The sequence below is a fragment of the Taudactylus pleione genome, unplaced genomic scaffold (assembly GCF_031769625.1).
Source record: "Taudactylus pleione unplaced genomic scaffold, aTauple2 ptg001314l, whole genome shotgun sequence".
Classification (NCBI taxonomy): domain Eukaryota; kingdom Metazoa; phylum Chordata; class Amphibia; order Anura; family Myobatrachidae; genus Taudactylus; species Taudactylus pleione.
The window spans coordinates 5,666,548-5,691,297 of record NW_028285714.1 but is presented as its reverse complement, the minus strand read 5'-3'; positions in this window follow the sequence as shown (position 1 = coordinate 5,691,297).

The following is a 24,750-nucleotide window of genomic DNA, read 5'->3' as shown; positions in this document are numbered from 1 at the left end:
GAAACCTCTGTGAACATGAAGCACTCAGCAGCTCATAGTGGTAATTACAAGAGGCTGTTCTCGTATGCTCACATGGGATTGGCTCAGACATATATTTTAGGGAAGCCAGCCCATTCCTGCCTTGCTGGAGATAGTTTCTTGTGGAAGTCGTGATATCCCGTCTCTCTTACTGTATTTGCTGTTTGGTATTCCTAGTTCCTGTCCTAGCTCTGCCTTGCATTACCTGTACCTGTTGCAAGTGTACCTGGAATATTAATTGTACTGCAAATCCACTCTACAAGCCATTCATGTTGTGTACTGTTGCTATTCCACCTATAATATATGCACATATCTCTTGATGTTATTATATACTGCAAACACATGCTGGTTAATATATTGTTATTCCATTCTGCATTATAGGTTATGCTGCAATTCCATACTGGCAGCTGCATGTGTATCTGAGTTTATTACTATACCATCTTACAATGTATCTGTTATTAGTGATTGCCCCTATTTTATGTAGTTGTGTTTATATGCAATTGTATTCTGTTATTGTACACAGTGCATGCTCTGGACAATAACTGATTTAAAAGTTACCCTCCTACATTATTTACTTAATATTGCTGATATTCATGCTACCTGTTTATTATTTATTATTGTGCAATCAATATTGCTTGTTTCCATGGCTGCAGGCTACTCCATGGTTAATATTACCATTGTACTACTACTACTACTACTCCAGTTTTACCTGGTGGCATCCTAAGTACCATTGAGTCCACCATACTCTATGGAAATGACAGGTTGTTGTTATAAGCAGAAGCCCTCCCTAGAGTGACTGCAAATACAGGGAAGATTCATTATATTATCTCTGTCCTAGCCACTGAAGTAGATTTACTATGGATCCTGCCTTGCACAATTATGCTCAGGTGTTAGCCAAATTGATCCAAGTTTTGTTTCAGGTGTTGCAGGATTTGTCTTTGTGTGTTAAAACACAGGAGGATCATTTAAGGTCAGCTCCAGTGCTCCAGTTGACCTTAAATTAACCTAAAATTCATATGCCTGATCAATTTTCTGGGGAACATAAACTTTTCTTGAACTTTAAAGAAAGTTACAAACTACATTTTTGCTTGAGGACTTACTCCTCTGGGTCTGAGACTAAACAAGTAGGAGTGATTAGATCCACAGACCTGAGCTATTGGATCAAGTCAGGATCATGTTGCCTTGCAACCTGTGGATGCTTTCTTTGCTGCTTTGGTTCTGCTGTATGATGAATCTCAAAGGGCTGCATCAGCAGAGGCACACCTGCACAGCCTCAGCCTAAGGCAGGATCAGAACACTGAAGAGACTTATTGTTGATAATTTAGCCACTGGTCCACTGACTGCAGATGGAATGATCTGGCACTCCGTAGCTAGTTCCATTTGGGGTTATCTGAACAAATTAAAGACTGTTTGGTGCAATATCCAGTTCCTGCAACATTGGACAAGCTCATGCAGCTTTCCACTAAAATTGATCAATGGGTGAAGGAAGGTAGGATAGAAAAAGGCTGGCCTTCATTAATTCCCCAGTCTCTCCAGTAACAATGGAGGAACCAGCAGAGTTTATGCAGCTTGGAGCATTTATACTTCCAGCAGGAGGAAAAAACAGGAGATGTCCATTAGATGTCCACCTCTATTGTGGCGGCAAGGACCACATTGCTTGTGACTGTTTTAACAAGTTGGAAAATGTCAAAAGCTTAGATTCATTTGGGTGTACATCTACTCTCTTCTAAAATTTCTGTGTTAGTACCTGCTCAGTTATCATTCAAGCAACGTGCACATGATACCTCCACTTTTGTGGATAGTGGAGTGGCAGGAAATTTTCTGGACATTGAGCTTGCACTGTCTCTACAAATAGCATTTCTGAAATTATCTCCTGCAATTACCATTTGTGGTCTTGATGTTAATCATCCTCTGAACGGAAAGATCAAGTTTGAGACTCCTCCTTTTCATGTAGCCATTGGCTCTCTGCACACTAAAAACTCGGTCTTCTACAGTACTTTGTCCTATGGTCCCTCTCATTTTAGAACACCCTCCAGTCTTTAACTGGGAAACAAAAGATATTTTCCAATTAGGTACTAAGTGTTGCCAAATGCCTGTCCTTGCCAGTTCAGGTATACAACAAATGTTTGAAGGCCTGCTTCCTCAATACCAAGAATTTGCAGATGTGTTCTCAAAAAACAAAGTGCATATTTTATCTCCACACAGGGATTATGATTGTGCTATTGAATTGATGTAATGCCATGAATTCATGTACTGCTCTACCGAAAGGAAGTCTGTATGCATTGTCCATTCCAGAGACCAAAGCTATGGATGAGTACATAAAGGAGAATCTAAACAAGGGTTACATTAGACCCTCTAAATTCCCAGTAGGTGCAGGGTTTTTATTTGTTGGAAAAAAAGATGACAGTCTAAGACCCTGCATTGATTTTAGGGGCCTAAACAAGATCACTGTCAAGAACACTTATCCACTACCTTTGATCCTGGTGTTATTCGACCAACACAGGGAAGCCACCTTCTTCTCTAAAAATGATCTGCAAGGTAACTACAATCTTAACCGCATTAAGGAAGATGATGAGTGGAAGACGGCATATAATAATCAATCCAGACATTATGAGTACTTGGTCATGCCCTTCGGCCTTTCTAATGCACCTGCAGTTTTTCAGGACTTAATCAATGATGTACTATGTGAATTTCTGGGAGTATTCATGGTAGTTTATCTGGATGTTATTCTAATTTACTCTCAGAATTTGGAGTAACATAGAAGTCATGTCCAGCAAGTACGGTTGAAACTTTGTCTCTTTGCTGGGTTATATCATAATCCCAATGGGATTTTCTATGGATCCGAGTATGGATCTATATGCACATATCTCTTGATGCTATTATATACTGCAAACACATGCTGGTTAATATATTGTTATTCCATTCTACATTATATGTTATCCTGCAATTCCATACTCCCTGCTGCATGTGTATCAGGGTTTACTGCTATACCATCTTGCAATTTTTCTGTTGTTTGTGATTGCCACTATTTTGTGTCATTGTGTTTATATGCAATTGTATTCTGTTATTGTCCGCAAAGCATGCTGCTCTGTGGTAATTTCCCTATGATATTATTTACTTAGTATTGCTGATATTCACACTAGCTATTTGTGTATCTTTATTTGAGAGATGCAAAGTAAACATCTCCTTGAATGAGACAGTACAGAATAATGGGTCTGATTTATTCATTGAGATCCACAGTGTGTGTTATTTTAAATCGTTTTTTATTTACTTATTTACTCACTGTTAATTTTTGATAATAATATTTTTGGTGATTTATAAGAAAATGTATTTATATGTTTATTCAATTTATGGATGAGCGGGTTCGGAGCTAAGAGATCTGAACTCACCCGAACTTCGGGGATATGAGTCAGATCCAAGCTGGATCACGTTTTCCCGCCTGACTCGGATCTGAAAATGAGGCAAAACTGTTGGAATCTTGTGGGTTTTGGATTCTATAAAGGTCCCGTGATCACCGCCATTATTCATTCCGACTGTGAAGAAGGAGGGAGCTGGGAGCCGTGCTGTTGATTTTGCTTATGCTGTGCATAGGGGCTGGCTACTGTTGTCATATAGGGGCTGGCTGTTGTCCTGTCCATAAGAAAAGTTCACTACTGACATCACTGGTGATGTCAGTAGGGCTGCCCACAAACAGCAGGCGTTCCTTCAGGAACGCCTCCATTTGTCCAGCCACCCCCCTGCATGCCTACAAAATGGGGCGAGCTGTCAATCACAATCAACAGCTGCCCGATCTTGTAGTGAGTCCCGCAGCAAATGAAAATTCACTTGCTATGGGGCTCGTGCATGCACAGTGCGCACGCCGCGCATGCACACTGTCTGGCCACTGACCGATTGCGAGCACTATGCACTTGTGAGCGGGTCTGAATCAGGCCCTCTGTCCATCAGGGGTGCTCTTCACCCACCCCCAGTGTAAAAAAAAATTCCAATTTGTGTGTGTGTGTTAATCACACTTGTTATCAGCATAGGTGCGCAGAGGTGCTGTGCTGCCTCTTTCAGGGGTTCACCCCAGTGTTCAAATAACAGAAAAAAAAAATTTTTGTGTGCGTGTTAGCCACACCTGTCATTGGCATAGGTGTAAAAGGGTGCTGTGCTACTGTCTGTCAAGGGGCTGCTGCCCAAAAACATAAACAATATTTTTTGTGCATTTTAGCCACACCTGACATCAGCGTAGGTGCTCAGGGGTGCTGTGCTGCTGTCTGTCATGGGGCTGCATGTGGTTGTATGCATAGTAAGTATGGATTACAGTCACATGACCAGAGTGCAGGATCCACATACCAGTCTTGTAGCTGCCAGCAGCAGTAATGATGACGATGCAAGGCCATCAACATCATCTATGAAGGCCGATGTACCAGGGTTTAAGTCAGGCCAAAAAGTCAGGCTAAAAAAATCAACTTTTACCCTGTTAAAGCAAAAAATATATAAAGCTAAGTCAGCTTTAGAGAAACAAGAAAATGGCAATATTCTATTCACTACACAAAGTGACAAGGAAAGGATAAGGCATTGGCCTGTATTTATGACTGATGGTTGTAATGATAATTTAAGCCCCTCTGCTTGTAGGAGCGGTACAAAAAAAATTAAATTGTTAAGACGAGTAAGACACCGGAACCAACTGTGTGCTTGGAAAAATCACAAATCCCTGAGGAGAATCCAAGTTTGTCCGTGGTTGGCATGTGTGAGCCTGACCTTTCTAATACTGTACTTGAAGAGGATCCTCCTGCCACCATTTGTGTGCTTTCAGAGTCTGATGTAAAAATCAAGTATGCTTCTGTGGAATTCCACGAGGAGGATGAGGAGGATATTTATCTAGTTGGTGATAACAACAAGGATGTTGATGATGAGGATGTTGATGGCGAGGATGTTTGTGTAAAAACTGTAAATCAGACAACAGTTGTTGCCCATGGTGGGAAAAATCCCATTGTTACCATGACTGGGCAAAGGACCAAAAAATACACTTCTCATGTGTGGAATCATTTCCACCCAAATCCAGACAACCTTTGCCAAGCCATTTGTGACAATTGCAAAGTAACAGTGAGTAGAGGTAAGGACCTTAACCATCTTGGAACCTCTTTCCTGTTACGTCACTTGCAGCATATTCATTAAATCGGAAAGGGTATTGAAACTTTGGGGAAAAAAAGAAAACAAACAACAATCAGTCCAGTGTCACCAAGCTGTTATCTTCTACCTGGATCCAAGAGCCTGCAATATCCACCACCAACACCTGCATCATCATCGACATCCTCATTCATGATTGGAAGTAGTCCTGCATCTAATACCATAAGGACTGACTCCTCTCCTATCCGTTGTTCCTCAGAAGGATCCTTGAGTGTTACACCTGCTGCTGCTGTTGCTATAAGTGGATCTTCATCCCAGAGGGTGACCAGGAAGAAGACTACTTTTAGTAGTTTAGGAAGTTCAACAAAACAATTGACTATCACACGGTCCCTTGCTATGGTGAACAAGTATGACAGCAAACACCCAGCTGCACAGTGGAATACTGATGCATAACAGCTATGCTGGTATTAGAAATGTGTCCAGTGTCCACCATTAATGCAGTGGGTTTTACCCAGTTAATGGAGGTCCTGTGTATGCTACAATGTGCCTTCTAAATTCCACTTCTCCAGAATAGCAATTCCCAGTCTGTACAAGATGATCAAAACAAATCTTATAATTGTCCTCCAAATTGCCATTTTTCCCACTGTCCACTTAACCACAGATATGTGGACAAGTGGGACAGGGCAAGCTAAAGATTACATGACTGTGACAGCCCACTGGGTAGTTGTATTGCCTCCAACTGTGCAAACAGCAGCAGCATCATCTAACCAATGCCAGATCATTTAGAGGGAGGCTGCTCTGTGCATCACCGGTTTCACTAAGAGGCATACCACTGAAAACCTCTTAGAAAAACTCAGGGAAATCATTGTAAAATGGCTTACTCCACTTGGACTCTCCTCGGGATTTGTGATTTCTGACAATGCCAGCAATATTTTGCGAGCATTACGTGTGGGCAAATTCAATCACATCCCATGTTTTGCTCACACAATTAATCTGGTGGTGCAATATTTTCTTTAAAATTACATGGGTGTGCAGGAGATGCTCTCGGTGGCCCGAAATATTTCTGGACATTTTTGACATTCAGCAACTGCGTGTCAGAGACTGCAGAACCAGCAAGAACTGTTGAATTTTCCCTGCCATCAGCTGAAGCAAGAGGTAATAACTAGGTGGAATTCTACCCTCTATATGCTTCAGCGGATGGAGGAGCAGAAAAAGGCCTTCCAAAGCTACACTATGGCCTATGACATAGGGAAAGGAGTGGGAAGCACCTTAGTCAAGCACATTGGAGAATAATTGCCATGTTGTGCAAGGTTCTCAAACCCTTTGAACTTTCCACACGTGAAGTTAGTTCAGACACTGCCAGCTTGAGTCAGGTCATTCCCCTAATCAGACTTTTGCAAAAGCAGCTGGAGAAACTGAAGGAGGAGCTGAAACAGAGTGATTCTGCTAAGTATGATGAACTTGCAGATCAAGCCCTTCATTTGCTTTGACAGGATCCAAGGGTCGTCAATCTCTTCAAATCAGATCACTATATTTTGGCGACCATACTTGATCCTAGGTTTAAGTCATACCTTGTGTTTTTCTTTCGAATGGACATAAATTTGAAAAGATGCAAAGTGTTGTTGGTGAAAAAATTGTCTGCTAAAACTGAACATGACATAGCATCATCTCCTCCTTCAATATAGAAGCATTTGATGGGACTAATTCATATTGTGTGAAGAAGAGGATACACACACTCATGGGGATGATGATGACAATGACAACATTTAATGTATTGTAAAGCCAGTTTGTGTATGGGATCATTGCCACCAATGTACACTGCACATTGGCAGTTTATTTTGTGGGGGGTCCAAACAAACCAATGATTTCAGCCATAATTGGCAGTACCTGTCTCTGAATTGATTGGTTTGTTAAACTGTGAATGTCCTGTTTCATATATACAATATACGGGTGAGTTGGAGGGCCCAAGGACAATTCCATCTTGCACATTTGTCCTTTCCATTATGTGTTGGTTGGGGCATTGCTGCCTGAAATCTTTAATGTTATGGTTTATGAATGTCCAGAAATTGTAATGGTCACAGACAGAATCTCCTGCATGCCCCTTTCATTTTTTTAAAGAAAATTCTGAACCAATTGCTGTGTCTACCCAATGGCACAAGTTGCACAACAGTGACATTCAGCCAAGTATTCTCAGCCCTTAAGGCTGCTACATGGCCCAAAGGCTGCATCCTGCTTCATGGCCCAAAGGCCAGCTGTTGTCATTCCTCACCAGCCCTCAAGGCTGTAATGGTCACAAATTGGCAAGAGGTCCAGGCCTCAAGGCTGTTGCAGGAATAATCATAGTTCTGTATTCCACTACTACTCAGCCTGGAGGCTGCATCAACAATTACATATCAACTAGCAATTTTTCAGCCAGGGGCTGCACCAACTATCAATTCTTCAGCCAGGGGCTGCACCAACTATCAATTCTTCAGCCAGGGGCTGCACCAACTATCAATTCTTCAGCCAGGGGCTGCACCAACTATCGATTCTTCAGCCAGGGGCTGCACCAACTATCGATTCTTCAGCCAGGGGCTGTACCAACTATCAATTCTTCAGCCAGGGGCTGCACCAACTATCAATTCTTCAGCCAGGGACTGCACCAATTATCAATTCTTCAGTCAGGGGCTGCAATAATTAACAATTCTTCAGCCAGTGGCTGCACCAATTATCAATTCTTCAGCCAGTGGCTGCACCAATTATCAATTCTTCAGTCAGGACCTGCACCAATTATCAATTTTTCAGCCACAGGCTGCACCAATTATCATGTATCAACTATTCTTACTTTAGCCAGTGGCTGCTCAAACTATCAACTATCAATTCTTACTTCAGCCAGTGATTCTATCAATTCTTCAATGCTCAAGGGGTACCCCAACCATCATCTTTACACAGTCCTCAACTCTATTTATCACTCAGTTTTGAGCCAGCTAGCTGGATGCAACCGTTTGGCTCTTAACTAGATGAAAAAAATCAATATTGTGAGCTGTGAGGTGGTCGAGATTGACTGGAAATGATTGGAAATAAATGTTATTGATGTTTATAATATTGTAGTAACAAAAAAAGGCCCATTTTATGTGATTTTAGCTGTTTTTATGATTTTTTAAGTAAAAATCCAGATCCAAAACAAACACAAAAAAAGGAGGTGAGGTTTTGGCAAAACCTATCCAGATCCAAAACCAGGGGATATCCAGATCCAAAACCAAAACACAGAGATCAGAGCACATCTCTAATTAAATTGAATATATAATTTTTATCGCATTATTATTGTTAATTTGTGCAACCAGTGCTGCAAGGGTTAAGGGTGCAAATCCCCTTAGCTTGCATGCTGCAGGTGTGCCTTGTTTGTTATAACAGATTTCCAGCACAGAACTACTTTTTCTTTTTGACAACTACCTAGCTGGCCACACATTCGGTTATAAAGCATAAGGGGTATATTTACTAAAGGTCAATTTTAATCAATTTAAAATCGATCAACATCGATGTGTTTTTGGAACTATATCAAATATTTACTAAAATGTACAAAATGTATTCAAAAATTGTCTGTTAGTAAATGTGTGGTTTTGCCCAAGGAACACAACACCAATGTTGATCAATTTTAATCGATTTTAAATTGATTAAAATTGACCTTTAGTAAATATACCCCATAGTCTTAAAATTGCATTTCTATTTATATGTATTTATGGAGACATAGGTGCTGATAGTGCAGGGATGCACAGGACCATATGGTACTGGCCACACCCACACTGCACTGGTCACAGCTCCTCACCTTCTCAGAATAGATGCTGCAACATTTACAGTCACAGGTCCAAATGATCCTTAATACAGACATGAGTCTGTTCTTTGCTTCCATTATTGCCCAGCTGGAACCTTGCATCCAGGGGCGGATTGGGCCACCAATAAACTGGGACAATTCCCACTAGGCCAGGCCCTGTGCTTCACTAGGCAGCTATTCAAAATCCCTGTTAGTGTCTCCCCTGTCCTTCCCCCACAGGCTGATTCATAAACAGCCTGCTAATGCGATCAGAGCTCAGCTCTCTGATTGGTACGGGCAGCATGAAACCAGTGGAGGGGGATGTTGAGGGTATTCCTCCTCCCTGTACACTTAAAGCTTCATGCCACTTACAAGCAAAAATATTGTTCTTGAGAAACCCCGTCGAGTAGCCCCCAGCAGTGACTGTTTGCAGCATCCCGGCTGACCTGCAATTCTAATGGGGAAAATTTCAGCAATAAATAACACAGACAAACAAAGAGGAAATCTGCTGCTTCTGCTATCCGGTGTATGTACTATGCTGCGACATGTGAGTGTATTATGGTGCATGTGTATGATTAAATGCATGTGTGTATTTTGTGTCATATGTAAGCAATGTGATTATTAAATACATGTATATTACATTAAACAAATTGAGCCATATACATCTTAACTGTCCGTACATTTAGTATGCTGCAAGATGCAAGGGAGGGAGTGTGTAAGCTGCTGATCTGACAACAGCAATGATCACTGTGGGAAAATACATTATCTTTAATTCAATTGATAAGTTATGTGTACAGTATATCTTTAAGAGTGAGGTATAGTTAAGAAAGATGAGTACACACTAAACAATATGTCGTGCAATCCGGGCACATAGGGCAATGTGTACCCGCTATGTTGCTGACGATGCGTGCTTCAGCACATCTTCAGTGACATCTTATGCTGGGTACCCAGCCAATGTGTTGTGTGCTGGTGCTCAGCAGGAGTCCTGGCATCGGTAATGTAGGAGAGGAGGGGCAAAAGTGTGAGGGAAGGAGCAGGGTAAAGGAGAAGAGGTGCTGGAGTGTGAGGGAAGGAGTAAGGTAATGGAGGAGAGGAGGGACAAAGGTATGAGGGAAGGAGCAGGGTAAAGGAGAAGAGGTTCTGGAGTGTGAGGGAAGGAGCAGGGTAAAGGAGAAGAGGAGCTGGAGTGTGAGGGAAGGAGCAGGGTATTGGAGAAAAGGCTCTGGAGTGTGAGGAAAGGAGCAGGGAAAAGGAGAAGAGGCGCTGGAGTGTGAGGGAAGGAGCAGGGTAGAGGAGAAGAGGCACTAGAGTGTGAAGGAAGGAGCAGGGTAGAGGAGAAGAGGCACTAGAGTGTGAAGGAAGGAGCAGGGTAGAGGAGAAGAGGCACTAGAGTGTGAAGGAAGGAGCAGGGTAGAGGAGAAGAGGCACTAGAGTGTGAGGGAAGGAGGAGAGGAGGGGCCAAAGTGTTAGGGAAGTAGCAGGGTAATGGAGGAGAGGAGGGGCCTAAGTGTGAGGGAAGGAGCAGGGTAATGGAGAAGAGTTGCTGGAGTGTGAGGGAAGGAGCAATGTGATGGAGAAGAGGAGAGGCTGAAGTGTGAGAAAAGGAGCAGGGTAATGGAGAAGAGGAAAGGCTGATGTGTGAGAGAAGGAGCAGGGTGATGGAGAAGAGAAGAGGCTGAAGTGTGAGAAAAGGAGCTGGGTGATGAAGGAGAGAATGAGACTTCAGCCTAGTGTGCCAGGACTTGCATGTGTGCCAACCCTCCCTATTGGTGCATAGCCTGACAAATCATGGGCAACTTTGGTATGCACCCAGTGTAGTGGCACTGCAGCATTAACAAAAGTCAGTGTAGAGGATCTGGAAGGGAGCAGTCACCGGCACTGTAAAGAAGATGCAAGGCACATAGGACAGTAGAGTTCAAAGTTAAGAATTTAACACTAATAATAATAATAATAATAATAATAATAATAATAGGTATGATCCTGCACTGCCTTCAAGAGCTGGTGTTTTAGGGTAGATGGGAGTGTGTGTGTGGGGGGGGATGTGCGATTCACAGGGCTATAGGGTTCATTTTATTGTTTGTAGAAGGGTCACTTATTCTCTTAGCCGCTCATATCAGTATTATGTTAATTAATTATAGCGGAGGTAATATAATAGTTAAGTGAACTTATCTTTGTTAACAATAAAAATGATATGTAGGGTGAGGGGTGGGTGTTAGTAATAAAAATGGAGGGGTGGGTAATTATAATGTTAATCACAAAGTAGTGCAATTTCCACACATTGGAGGAGGCATAGGACTTGCACCATCTCTGGCATTATTAGTGATGAATAATAATTAATAATTTAGTATCATCCTAGCAGGCAATTTTTACCTTAAGCACATTGACTCGCCATTCTGTGTCACCTCTGATCAATGACCCCTTCCCTTTAGATTGTAAACTCTCTTCCATATACGGACCCATCTAGATATGCCATCGGACCTCGCCCCCTCCACAATCTCCACCCCCTATTTAGGGCTGCTTCAGAAATTTCCCGGACTGGTTTTCCATCCCAATCCGCCCCTGCTTGCATCCAAATTGGCTTGCTATCTGAATCTCCATTTGCTTAGCTATTCTGACAAACACCTGTGTCCTGGACTTGGTCTGCTATTTGTATATGAAATTGCTTTTCCCTTCTGATAAACAACTGCATACTGAACTTGGCCAGCTTTCTGGATCTATAATTGATTAGCACTTACTGTATTGACACCTGTGTAACAAGTTCTACCTGTCACCTGGAAATGCACTTGCTTAATTCTCTCTGGCCAGATACTTGTGTATTGAGCACAACCTGTGATATGGACTTGCATTTACCTTTTCAAAGACATAAATTCTGCATAAAGGTGAGCAATTCTACTAATAATTCTCACTTAAACTGTATATTATATTTCTCTGCATACTGAGTCCACATTAAGACTTGACTAATCTCATAGTATTCTGTGTTATGTATTTGTGCACATGCATGGTCTTAGATAGCAACACTGATGGGAATTACTTTTTTCTATAGATTTTATTCAACTTTTTTTCATAATCTTGTCTGTTAAATAACATATCTTATTACTGCTATTTGTGGTGAGCTCTGGCTGACATGCTATAACAACAGTATTCTGTATCTTGTATCTGTATATTCTGTAACTACTGCATATTCTGTATCTTGGCGTTAGGGTTAACTCTTTGGTTGACTTGGCAAGAACACTGAAGAAAGAGTGACACCTACTATGTAAGCAATGTAACAGCACAATAGAGGCTAATCTTAAAAAGACTTGTTCACTTGATGATTCAATAGGAAATGCATGCAAAATTTCACCATGTGCAGGTGAAGTCATTTTAACCTGTAAAGGGTCAATGCTGGAAGCATTGAGGTGCAGTGTCTAATGGACCTCCAGTTTTCTCCAGGGAACACTGCAAGCCAGGAGGTTTGTACAGTACCCACTAATTGTCCTCTCTTTATTACTAACATTACAACATTTGATTGGTATTGCAATATATATTTAGGGGCCTATGTATCAAAGCATGTTGAGAGATAAAATTGTGAGAGAAAAAGTGATAACCAATCAACTGTCATTTGTTAAACACAGCCTATAAAATGTAATTTAGAAGCTGATTGTTTGGTGATTTATATCTCACAATTTTATCTCTCATCAAGCTTTGATACATATGCCTCTTAAAATTCAAAGTACAGTCAGTTATAGCTTTAGGTTGGAGTCAATAACACAGGTTAAATTTTATGGATCACAGTAAGATTTTTCAATGTGAGAATAAGAAAAGGTACACAGGCAGACAACAAATGTAACCACAATAGCTGGAGCAAGACTAAGCAACATAGGGCCTGATTCAGATCCGGTCGCAAGTGCTGAGCGCTCGCAACCGGGTCAATGTTTGCCCACCAGTAATGCGCACGATGGAGCCGAGTCTATTGTGCACATGCGCGAGACCCGGCTAGCGACTGGTGCTCTGTCGCTCCGGGTCCCGCACCAAAGGGGGCGAGCTGTCGATGGTGATTGACAGCTCGCCCACTTGGTAGGCGAGCAGGGGTGGTGGCTGGCCAAATAGAGGCATTCCCAAAGGAACGCCTGCATTTGTGGGCAGCCCCACTGACATCACCAGTGATGTCAGTGGGTGAGCTTCTGGGTCAATTAGAGCCAGAAGCTCTCTGGGGCTTGCTGCCATGAGACCCTACAACAAGGGTCTCGTCACAAGCCCAATGGTCGCAATGTTGTTGACCATTGCGACCATGAACCTGGCCGCTCGCAATAGCTGTGGGTGGTCACCCACAGCTATGCGAGCGGCCAGGAGGCTGAACAAAAAAAAAAACACCCTGATTCAGTGCGAGCGCCTGTCTCTGAATCAGGCCCTAAGTATTACAGCAGCTTGCTGTAGCAAGAATGAGGATTAAATAGCTAGTCCAACTTCAGATTTCATGAAACCATGACATCAGCTGACAGATCCTATAGGTTATAGAAGATGTTACGTGCCAGCCCCTAGGGAATCGGTATGAAATACCGCTGGCCGCATGTCAGTTATTTTGATTTAACCACCTGTGCTGAAAAATGGATATAACTAAAACCAGGACTGTTAGTGTGCCTTGAGGACTGAGGTTGGGAATCACTGGGTTAGAGAGTGCTTGTCAAAATTCATCTTGAGGAGTCACCCGGGTCTGAACTCAGAAAAGGGTCTGCTTAAGCTTATCAGAAGTGATGTAGACAAGGGACAAGGGATATTTCTCAGAATTACTTTACCAATGCTCATATTGTTTTCATTTGAAAGCATCTCAGTCAAATATTCTACATAATGTACTTAAGTATATTGCCCATTATGTGTTTATTGACTTTGCTTTTCTCTAAATGTATGTTTATCCATGTTCATCTTGGCAGCCCTGACATTTATTTGGATAAGGATTGTGTTTTTTCTTCTTTCAGCATGCACCACTAGTGAAAACAGATGGTCCATCTGAAATCTCAGTTCATATAAGATCAAAACATAGATGTGTTGGCTGACTAAGACTATTGGCTTCCTTCAGGGATGGATGCAATGCTGATGCAGTTGAGTGACTATCAGTAATCTGTGCATGCGTCAAGCTTTTTTTAATATTTACTTGCAATCCATGTTTATTCACAAATTAATTGGCAGGAAGGAGCCTATTGTGGGATATGTTGCAACTGTTTTCAGGGCATGTTTCAGTCTGTGACTGCGAACTCATATGCAGTCAAAAAGTTCCAGTGTCTCAGTTCCTGCAGCCATTTCGCATGATCATAAAGTTACTCAGAAGGACGATAATCGACTGACCTGCGACTGATGCTGCATCTTTGTATGCAGTCACTTGGATTTGCAAAGTTGCTAGTGGGCATCTCAATACAAATCCCGGTGGCTGTGACATTTGCATATTTTTGCACAGCTGCTATGTACAAATTCACAGCTGAGGAGCCATTAGAGTGCATCTCTGCAATACAAATTATGGCCCTCTTTCAGAGCCGTACGCTCTGAGCAGAGCGCACGCTCTGAATGAGGGCCGCCCTCCATAATTATGGAGCGTCCTCCTGGACGCTCGTATAGCTGTGGGTCACCACCCACAGCCTATACGAGCGTGCAGTTTGATGGCCGCAATGGTCGTAACCATCGCGACCATCGAAACTGCGAGCCGGAGCCTGCGGTTGAGGTTTTCAACCGCAATGCCCGGAGTGATTTTGGCTCTATCAGAGCCAAAATCACTCCCACTGACATCACTAGTGATGTCAGTGGGCCGGCTTCTGACGGTAGGCGTTCCCCTGGGAACGCCCCCGTCATGGAGGCACGCCCACCAAAGGGGGCGTGCTATCAATCAACATCGACAGCACGCCCCCTTTGATCAGACACAACGAGCGAAGGACTTTCCTTCGCTCGTCGCATCTGGCGCATGCGCACGACGGAGCTCCCGCCGTCGTGCGCATGCGCAGTGCACAACATTGACCCACTTGCGAGCAGACAGCCGCTTGCGAGTGGGTCTGAATCAGGCCCTATGTTGTTATCTTCATAGCCTAGTTCCAGTACATTGATACCTTGCATACTGCAAACTATTTTTTTTATTGAGGGGTAAATGTACTAAAAAAAATAAACCTGCTATAAATGTGTACAAGCTGCATCATTGCCCCAATTTTTGTAACATTGAAACCATAAAAACCATCAGATTTATCAAGCACCACTTTGGAAACCTCCACAGAAAGAAACACCCACCCTGATATAGGTGAGATTGAAATAAATCACAGGCAATTGGTCAAAGGTTGGATGTGATGCCTATATACTGTAGTGGCTTTACTGTGGCTGTCTGAAATTTTTTATTTTTTTTCCCTCTCACTTTGAATTCTCAGAAAAATTTCTGAATTTTAAGATAATTTTTTTTTAAAGGGGCCTGGAGAAAGTCAACTTAGAGCAAGAGCAGAAACCACAGGTCCTGCAGTGGCTTCACCAGCCAAATTATTTTACAAGCAATTATGCAATGCAATAGTTGATGCCAAGTTTGTCATGCCTGGGGGTTGGTTTGGGTAGGAACAGGAGTGGGAGGCTGAAGGGGAGATCAGAGATGCGTGAAGGAACTTGGGTGGCTTTAGCCAGGACTTCCTCATGTAATAATGTTAATGTGATAGAGATAGGGAAATAGATGATGGGCCCGAAGGTGAGGACAGAAATAGAATGTCTTTTTTAAACAGCAGGTTGGAATGGAACTGAATATATATTACTGAATTAATGAGCATCATCAGATTGGGACCGATGATGCTGGATTGAGAGCTGGATCTGTTTGAGACTGATGTTGATGATTTGAAGAACTTGGTGGATTTAAATGCAATGTTAATAAGTTGATGAACTTGATTGGTTTGCGACCGATATGGAAGAATTGAAGAACTTAACAGGAGTCCGATATTAATTAATTGATGAAATTGATCGATTGGGACTGATGTTTATGAATTAAAGGCCTGAATCGGTTTGGGACTGATGATGATGAGTTGCAGTACTGTGTTGGTTTAGAACCGATGATGATGAATTGTGGTACTTGGTAACTTTGGAACCAATTATGGAAGTATTGGCTGTGACCGATGGTTGTAGTTAGGAACAAGTCTCAGTGGGTAAGTCAGACTGGAGCACAGATGGAATGGAGACTTGCAACCAGACTTGAAACTGGAATCACACGGACTAGAACCGTTCAGATACAGAGTACCTGGGAGCTCAGCATGGAACTGTAACTTCAGCAGAAGCAACATTGTACTGGCAAAGGAGGCCAGTCAGGAAATGGAATTTATAGGGGTGGATTCCCAGGGAAGCCCTGGTTCAGGTATCTTTATAAGACTGGTGGTTTTCTCTCGATAGCTCTGCCAGTCTGTCTGCTATTATGATGTGTAGCTGTCTATTGCATAATCTAGTATTACAACAACCAGTAATTCGATATGTAAATTGTTAACATTGTATTGTGTGACAATTTATGTCTATTTTTCTACCACTCTATGTAAAGGTTGTGTATAACAGCAATTTGTAAGGGCACCTAATTAAAACCACCAAATAAGTAGTTTACTTACACAAATACATTTATTACTCTACCCCAGGGGTCTTCAAACTTGGCCCTCCAGATGCTGTGGAACTACACATCCCAGCATGCACTGCACATAGTTTTAGCATGCTGTTATATCAAAAAGGTGGCAGTGCATGCTGGGATGTGTAGTTCCACAGCAGCTGGAGGGCCAAGTTTGAAGACCCCTGCTCTACCCTCTTCCCTCTTGTGCATCTCCCTACTTTCACTTTCATCTACTTCTTTCGCCCCACTAGGGCACCTAACACTTGGTTGCTAATGCTCTTCTGCTTATTTGGGTGTTATGGCTAATGTAGCAATGTATATTATCCATGTCCTTGTTCTGAATTGTATTGTACTGTAAGTTACTAGTCACCTATTTGTTTATGTACTTTGTAAGGCACTGCAGAACACTTGTGGCCCTATATAAATTGATGATGATAATATTTTAAAAAAGAAATGGAACAATTATTACTTTTTTGAAGCTTAAAATGTATACATTATTAAAAGGCTTTCATTGTGTTAAAACATATGCATAAATGTATTCATGTTAGTAACATATAATTGTGAAATGTATAAATCTTAAGTAAACAAAACAATTTAATTGCCTAACCCTCACCACCGACATTCTGGGAATGTCAACATTTCATACAGTACTGTTTGTCGACATTGTGAACATGTCAACATTCTAGTGTTGACATTATGAATGATGACATGATAATTGTTGACAATTTGACCAGATACCAGTAATTTCATACAGTACAGTATTTTCTTTTAGACAACATAAGATGCCCTTTCCAGGTATCCCTCGGCCATGCCCTCCCTAATTGAGTAATTATCAACTGTGTGTACTTTTGTCTGAGTTGCACTGCACATGTGTCAAGGTACATTACTATAGACGATTGCAGCAGGTATTTATGCACCATGTAATTGACAAACAGGGACTATTTGGGGGATGTAACTGAGAGTGGCATAGAATGCAGTTATGTCACATCCATTTAAGGGACATGTCTCATCCCGTGATTGCGGTCACATATTCATGGAATATGGCTCTAGCATCTCAATTGCAAAGGTAAATCTGCGGGACCATAGACTCACTCAGGACTGCAACAATCAAATAATCTGTGACTGATGCTGCATCTTTGTATGCAGATGCTGCAACATTTTATGTAGATGCTTGGATTGGCAATGCTGCTGGTGGGCGACTCAATGAGTCTCCTGGCATCTGTGACATTGGAATATTTTCGCACAGCTCCATACATGTTGGATCCAGTCACAAAGGCCAACATGTGTTGCCTGAATATTCCTTTTATTCCCTTGAAATGATGGGAGGTCTCCCCAGAATACATATATAAATACCCTACTTTTATCATCAATAGGGGGCAGTATTGCGGCACGGACCTTACCTCTCAGGGCGCTCTGGTATGGTCCTTCCGGCAGGTAGTCTGGCTACTGAAGGTGATCCTGGTCCTGGAGATCAGGTGTAGTGGCTGGCTGAACAGCAGAATTTGCATTCCTGAGCAGTGCTGCTGACCACTGGGCGTCACCATCTTGGATCCAGGTCACATGTTTAAATTGGACCAATCAGCTTACAGCTTGGGCTGGAGGGCTAGCAACCTATTCTGCTCTACTTGAGGGTATTAAAGAGTTGTCAAGAGGCTCTTTAAGTGTGCTAGTTCCTGAGCTCCCTTGTTTGTATTGCTACAGTCTGTCATCAGTCGGTGTTCCAGCTTGTTCCACCTCTGACTCCTGTCCGGATTGTGTGCTCCAGTCGCATGCCCTATAGATGGTCCTGCCGGCCCTGAGGGTTCTGTGTCCTTGGAAGCCTCCAGCTCTGGCTCCAGTGTCTGACATACCTTGCCTACCTCGGTTGCCACAGTTTCTACCTCCTGCACCTGCCTCCATTCATGAAACATACCCCATTAAGGCCGGCATCTTTTGAATACCAGCAAACGGCCCCATGCACTATTCCTGTGTCCACTCCAGATCCAAAATCCAATCAAGTTCTGACAATTCATAAATAATACTTATTATTTGGGGTGTTTACCATACTGAAATATGCCAAAACCATGTTGTCTTGTCAACCACCTTATTGAAGTTTTTAACCCCAATGTCAACCTATATGCAGGTGTCATTAAATGCCCTACACAGATTTGAACAACATCATCTTAGAGCAAGATAGTCTTGTTTAAACAACAAAAGCATCTGCAAAGCATACATCAGCAGATGAATGTGGGACAAGGGTAACAAAATAACTACCATTAACTATACTGGTTATACCTGTAAAAGACCCAATACAGACCTTTTCTTTCCACCACATCATGCTTCGACTGCAAATGTTTGGCTAAGATTATGATGTGCAGCCTGCAGTTGATCTTTCCACAGTTATCAACTCACCATCTTTATTGTTTCTGGGGTCATCACTCCTTCAGAAATGATGCGGTTAACATCCTGACAACTGGGATGCCATGTGCTGGAATCCCGGCAGCCGACATCCCAACATAACTCGGGATGCCAATGCCGGGATCGTATGGACACCAGGGAAAGGTAAGTAACTGATCAATGGGCTTGCTGGTGAAAAGATAGTCATGTCTTAGGACACCAACCAGAATTTTCTGCTCTACTAACTACTGTTCAACTCCATGCTCTGCAAAAACATTAAGGAGGTATAGTTGACAGTCTTTGCAGGCAATAATCTACTTTATGTTTTCAACCCTGAAGATTCTTTAAACCCCTTACTGGGTAAATGTTAGATGCTACAATACATTGGTACCATACTGAAGTCTGTACATATTCTACAACAGAGGTGGTATTACTGTAACAAAAAAATTATTCCATTTTAATTATTAGGCAATTCTGGGTTTCAGTGGAAAACATGTTATGGTTTGGCAATTCCTTGATATATCTAGTTCAGCCTTTCACTTTTCAGACAGCTTGTAACTATGTTGTACAGGTTGTCTCTCTGGAATATCTACATGCCCAGCGTTATGTTATTGAGGGTAATTTTAATTCCTATTATACTACTGTACTATGTCCATTATACTACTTAGAACCACTAATTGGGATATAGAATTAAAAAAAAAAAAAAGGTGAGTATTCTAATGGAGAACAAGTGTTTCTCAGGAAAGTGGTTATTTCAATAAAAAAATCACAGTATATGTGTGTTTTGTATGTGCTTTTTTTACAAGTATTTTCCACATGCCAATATGTTCTGGCAGCCATTACAATTAGACATGACAGGGATTGATTGTAAAAGTGTGAAAAAAACAATTTTTAATTTTGTGTGTAAGTGTATTTATTTGTGCAACAACAGTTGATAATTTCAAGGTATATACTCAGCCCTTGGAACTGCCACAAAAAATAATTTTCTGTCTACCTTTTGTGGGTTTTGTATCACCCTGAAAGGGTACATAGTGGATTACTTATCTTCTCTCTTATAATTGTAGTCTGTAATCTATCTTGCTCTCTCTCTCTCTCGTGCTTTTGTGCTCTCGCACTCTCTCTCTCTCTCTCTCTCTCTCTCTCTCTCTCTCGAGAGAGAGAGAGAGAGAGAGAGAGAGAGCGACAACATTAGTTGTTGGAATATGACCCTTATTACCTGAAATGGTGTTAATAATATACAAATTGTTTGTAACATCTTCACCCTTAAGGTGTTGCTATATATGATTTATTTTGTTCTTAATTTCCGTGTTGTCTTAATAAAAGAAAAACAAATCTAGGCAAATACTATTCCCTAATTATTTCCAATCTTGCTAATGAAAAGTTTTTGGCGAATTGACATTTCTATTCAATGAAATCCACTTTAATGTAAGGTTCAATGAGGAGACATGAGAATTCTATGAGAGAGGAAAGAAAAGGCATGCTTTTAAGGGTGTCCTAGGAAGTATTTATTTCCTTTTTATGCTTTGTTCCTTTGCGAAAGAGAATCTTGTTTTGAAGCATACATGCTTGGGGAGAAAGTTCATTGTGAAATATTGGATGAAATAGGTTTTCTGATACTTCTATTCTAACACAGTACATGTAATTAATGATTTGTTGCTATAAATATTTTTTCTGTAAACTCTCTCTGTGAACACTAATGACCCTGGTCACTTATGCTTTTCACATATAATGGTCCCTTTACTTTTAAAGCTGGATATTCTCCGCAGTACTCTATTGCTTGGGAAATTGAGCATGGAGTCATTGGTATTAACCACAGGGCTGAAAGAGTTCAATCATACTTAAGTTTTCAGGTAAGGTAAGGTTACAGATAAAGGGAAATAATACATCCACCCAGGTAACTAAAATCTAACCTGTTTTGCGACATTAATAAATTGGTGCAAGCCTATCAGCGAGAATTAATGAGTCTTATCACAGAGCCATAAAGCTTGCCCATATACAGTAAATGCAGTTTTCAATGAAGCACACAATTTCTGGATAAACATATTTTTTACCTCTTTTGTTTTTAGGAAAAACACTTTGAAGTTTATTTGAAATGTTTATAGTATACATCAGTGGTGTCAAACTTGGGCCATCCAACTGCACTGGAACTACACATCCCAGCTTGCACTGCCACAGTTTTGTTATTAGGATATGCTAAAACTGTGGCAGGGCATGCTGGAATGTGTAGTTCCACTGCAGCTGGATGGCCAGAGTTTGACACAACTGGTATAGATTATATACATATATACTTCATAGCTTTAATATTTAGCCATTGTGTTCAAAATATAATGACTGTGTGAATCCTATTGAAGAAGTCATGGTCAAGAATTGTTTGCTACTATCTATTTTGATGTATCTATCAAAAGATCAACTACTGGCCAGCAATTAACCTCGTGCACCTTGCCTCTGTAAAACAGCCATTCAGAGGCTAGTGTAGAGTTGATGCAAGTGCAATGTGTCTCATGCAGACTAGAGATGTGCAATAAGGTTTTAGCTCTGATATTCCAGCCAAATTAAGATATCAGAATTAGACAAAACAAAATCTTTCATGGACATATCAGCACAGTGTGTTCCTTATTTTTTTCCACTGGTTCCTTCCAGTCTAAAACATCTTAAATCATAGGTATCAGTCAGCCAACATTGTATCTCTCCCAGGTACTGAAAGCCTTTAATACCATCTCCCTCTCCTCAATCTACTTCCCCAGCCAGGATTTAGTTTTATGAGCTAAGGATACCTTTCTATAGCATTACAGGCATGCTTAATGTGCAAGGAACTATAGTCTGTGAACACAGTGGCAGAACTCCCGGAGATAATGGAGTCATTTGCCGCTGGGCACCAGCCCTGAAGGGGGCAACTGGCTCCATTGTCTCCGGCAACTGCTGAGGAGCTGCATGGAGAAGGATCACCGCTGATGGGCACTCCACCTCCTGTGGCATAACTACGAAGGGTGCAGGGGATGCAGTCGCCCCCCTTGCACCCTCCATTTGCCGGGCGCCTGCTGTGTGTGTTACCAGCAGGTGCCCGCTTCTTCTTTCCTCCCTCCCCCTGGTGCCAGTGGCAGCCGGAGCTCACTCCTGAGGTCCGGCTTTCAGGTGGCGCAGTGCACTATGGAAGTGACATCATGACATCACTCCCATAGTTCCAAGGAGCGGATGCTGGGGACAGATGGCAGCAGCACTGGAGTGGGGTTTAAGGTAAATGTTGTTTTTTTATATGTGTGCATGTGGGGGCTCACTACTGGGGGATTACTACAGGAGGCTTACTACTGGGGGCACTAAAGTAGGTTTACTACTGGGGCACTACAGGGGGCATTACAGGGGGCTTACTACTGGGGGCATTACAGGGCGATTACTACTGGGGGCACTACAGGGGGATTACTAGGGGCTCACTACTGGGAGCAATATAGGGGGCTCACTACTGGGAGCACTGCATAGGGGGACCACTACTGGAGGTACTGCATAGGGGGACAATTACTGGGGGGCACTACATAGGTGGGCACTGCATAGGGGGACCTCTACAGAGGGCACTGCACAGGGTGAACACTACTGGGGCACTGTATAAAGGAACTGCATAGGGGGCAGCGACAGCTAGGGCTGGCATAGGTACTGTTGGTGTGGTAACTTTTAATTTGTGGGGCACCAACATTTATCTTGCCTCCGGTCAACTGGGATGAAGTTACACAACAGTGTGAACATATTGGGCAGAGATCAACTAGGCAGGGGCTGATGTGTTAGTAAGTAGGTAACATGTCTATGCATGCAATGTGCACGTGATCTGTGATGAAATGAAAGCCATAATTATGTGACATAGGCCCTCATTCAGAGCCGCTCGTAAGCGGCCGCTCGTTCATTATGAGTGATGTTCGCACAACTGCGCATGCGTACGGATTTTAATATGCATGCGCGAACCAGTCAGTGTGGCTGAAAATCGTTTGTTCACTATATAGCGAATGCCTGCTACTTTGAGTGACAGAATGAGGCGTATGTGGGTGGTAACAGGGGAAGGTGCTTGAAAACGGGGAGTGTAATTCAGAACGCAGGCATGCTTAAAGGTCAAAATGGGCGTTTTAAGGGAATGCATAATTAATCCAGCAGCGTCATTGACCACATCACTTGGTTTTTTTTAAATCAGAACTGCTTGCAAAATAGCTGTTGAAAAAACCAACCACAAGAATAGCGAGCGGTTCATACGCTGTTCGATGTACTCGATTAATCTAATAAATAGCGGACATGACGTATGGTGCCAGCGGCCAGGGGGGCGTATTTTTCAAAATTACAACCGCAAGTTTTGCTCGCTCGTTCAGACTTAGAGGCGTGAACAGACCGCAAAGTGCGAACGGTTCATTTGAATAGCCACCCCTTTTTATAAAACGAATGACCGCAAATAGCGAGCGGCTCTGAATCAGGCCCATAATCCCTAGGAGATTATCCCACTATTAAAATGCAACATGTAGTTTGGGCTACAACAGCCTAGACCCTATGGCTGTCACCCACATGTAGGTCTCAAATAAATGAAAGCATCAATTGACAGTGATGATCTATTATATCTATAATTGTGTTTCTCCAAAGATATGTTTTCCTAACATAGGGGTCTATTCATTATCACTTAATTTCTATACAAGCAGGTAAAAATTAAAATGTTCGCCTACTTTTGGAGAAATTAATTATTGGAGCCATTCATCATTAAGGTATCACAGATATCTCCTGCTTACCTTTTTCTCCCGATGTGGCTACTGTCCCTACACACTAGTATGGGGACTTAAATTCATCAAGCTCTGAAAATACAAAGTTTGCTTACAGCTTTATATACTCACAACATGCAGGAGATTGGCTGTGGTCAGGAAGTTGGAAGAGAGCTTGGATTGCTATGAGACAAGTCAACAATGAACACGTATTAACCAAACTGTCTCTGCTGTCGCTTAACTTTCTTCACTTCCCCAAGTTCCTTTGATCATATCGAGAGCTCATAAAAATCCCATATTTCGGGCTTGTGTTTTTTACTGGAGCAAGGGAACATAAAACACATACTGTAGAATACAATGAACATCCACTTGTGTACCATTCAACATGGTGGATATGACATCAAACAGAGCAGGAAGCTCCCTGGGGCTTAAGGTTGACGAGACCCTACCTTAGGGTCTCATCGTTAGTCCCGATGGTTGCCAAGGTCTTGACCATCGCGACCATCACCCTTAGCAGTCATTAGAGCTGTGGGTGTTAACCCACAGCCTAATGACCGACATGGAGGCGCCACCCTGTTTCAGAATGACCGCTTGCATCCTACGACCGCCTCTGAATGAGGCCCTGAGAATGATGCAGTGTATTATTCCCAATAGTATATGCCACAGCAATGGGTGCATTTACCCTGTCCAATCTCTCCTCCAGAAGACAGAAGAATGTAAAGGTTTCAATTTTGATACCAAGTTAAGTCAACTTGATAACATGACCCACCATCTTGAGTGCAGTTGGATCTCTATTATACTTAATAAGCACCAACATGGAGAAAAGTGGGATGCAGAAGGAAGTTGTCAAGATAGTGTGCTGCCCCATTAGGCCAGTGGCTGAGCAACCCATATGCACTTACTGGTACTGTATACACATTAACCATAGTCCAATTGGAACTGTTATGAGTTGGACGGTTAATCAGGTAAGAGTTGTAAGAGGACTGCTGCCAGTTGACTAGTAGGGGCAGTAGGAGCAGCCTTGAGGGCTGGTTGTGGCCTTTATAGTCGTGGCCAATGGACTGGTAATTGAGAAGCAGCCTAGAGGACTTGTTGTGGCCTTTATAGTCGTGGCCAAGGGACTGGTGATGTGAAGCAGCCTTGAGGGCTGGTTGTGG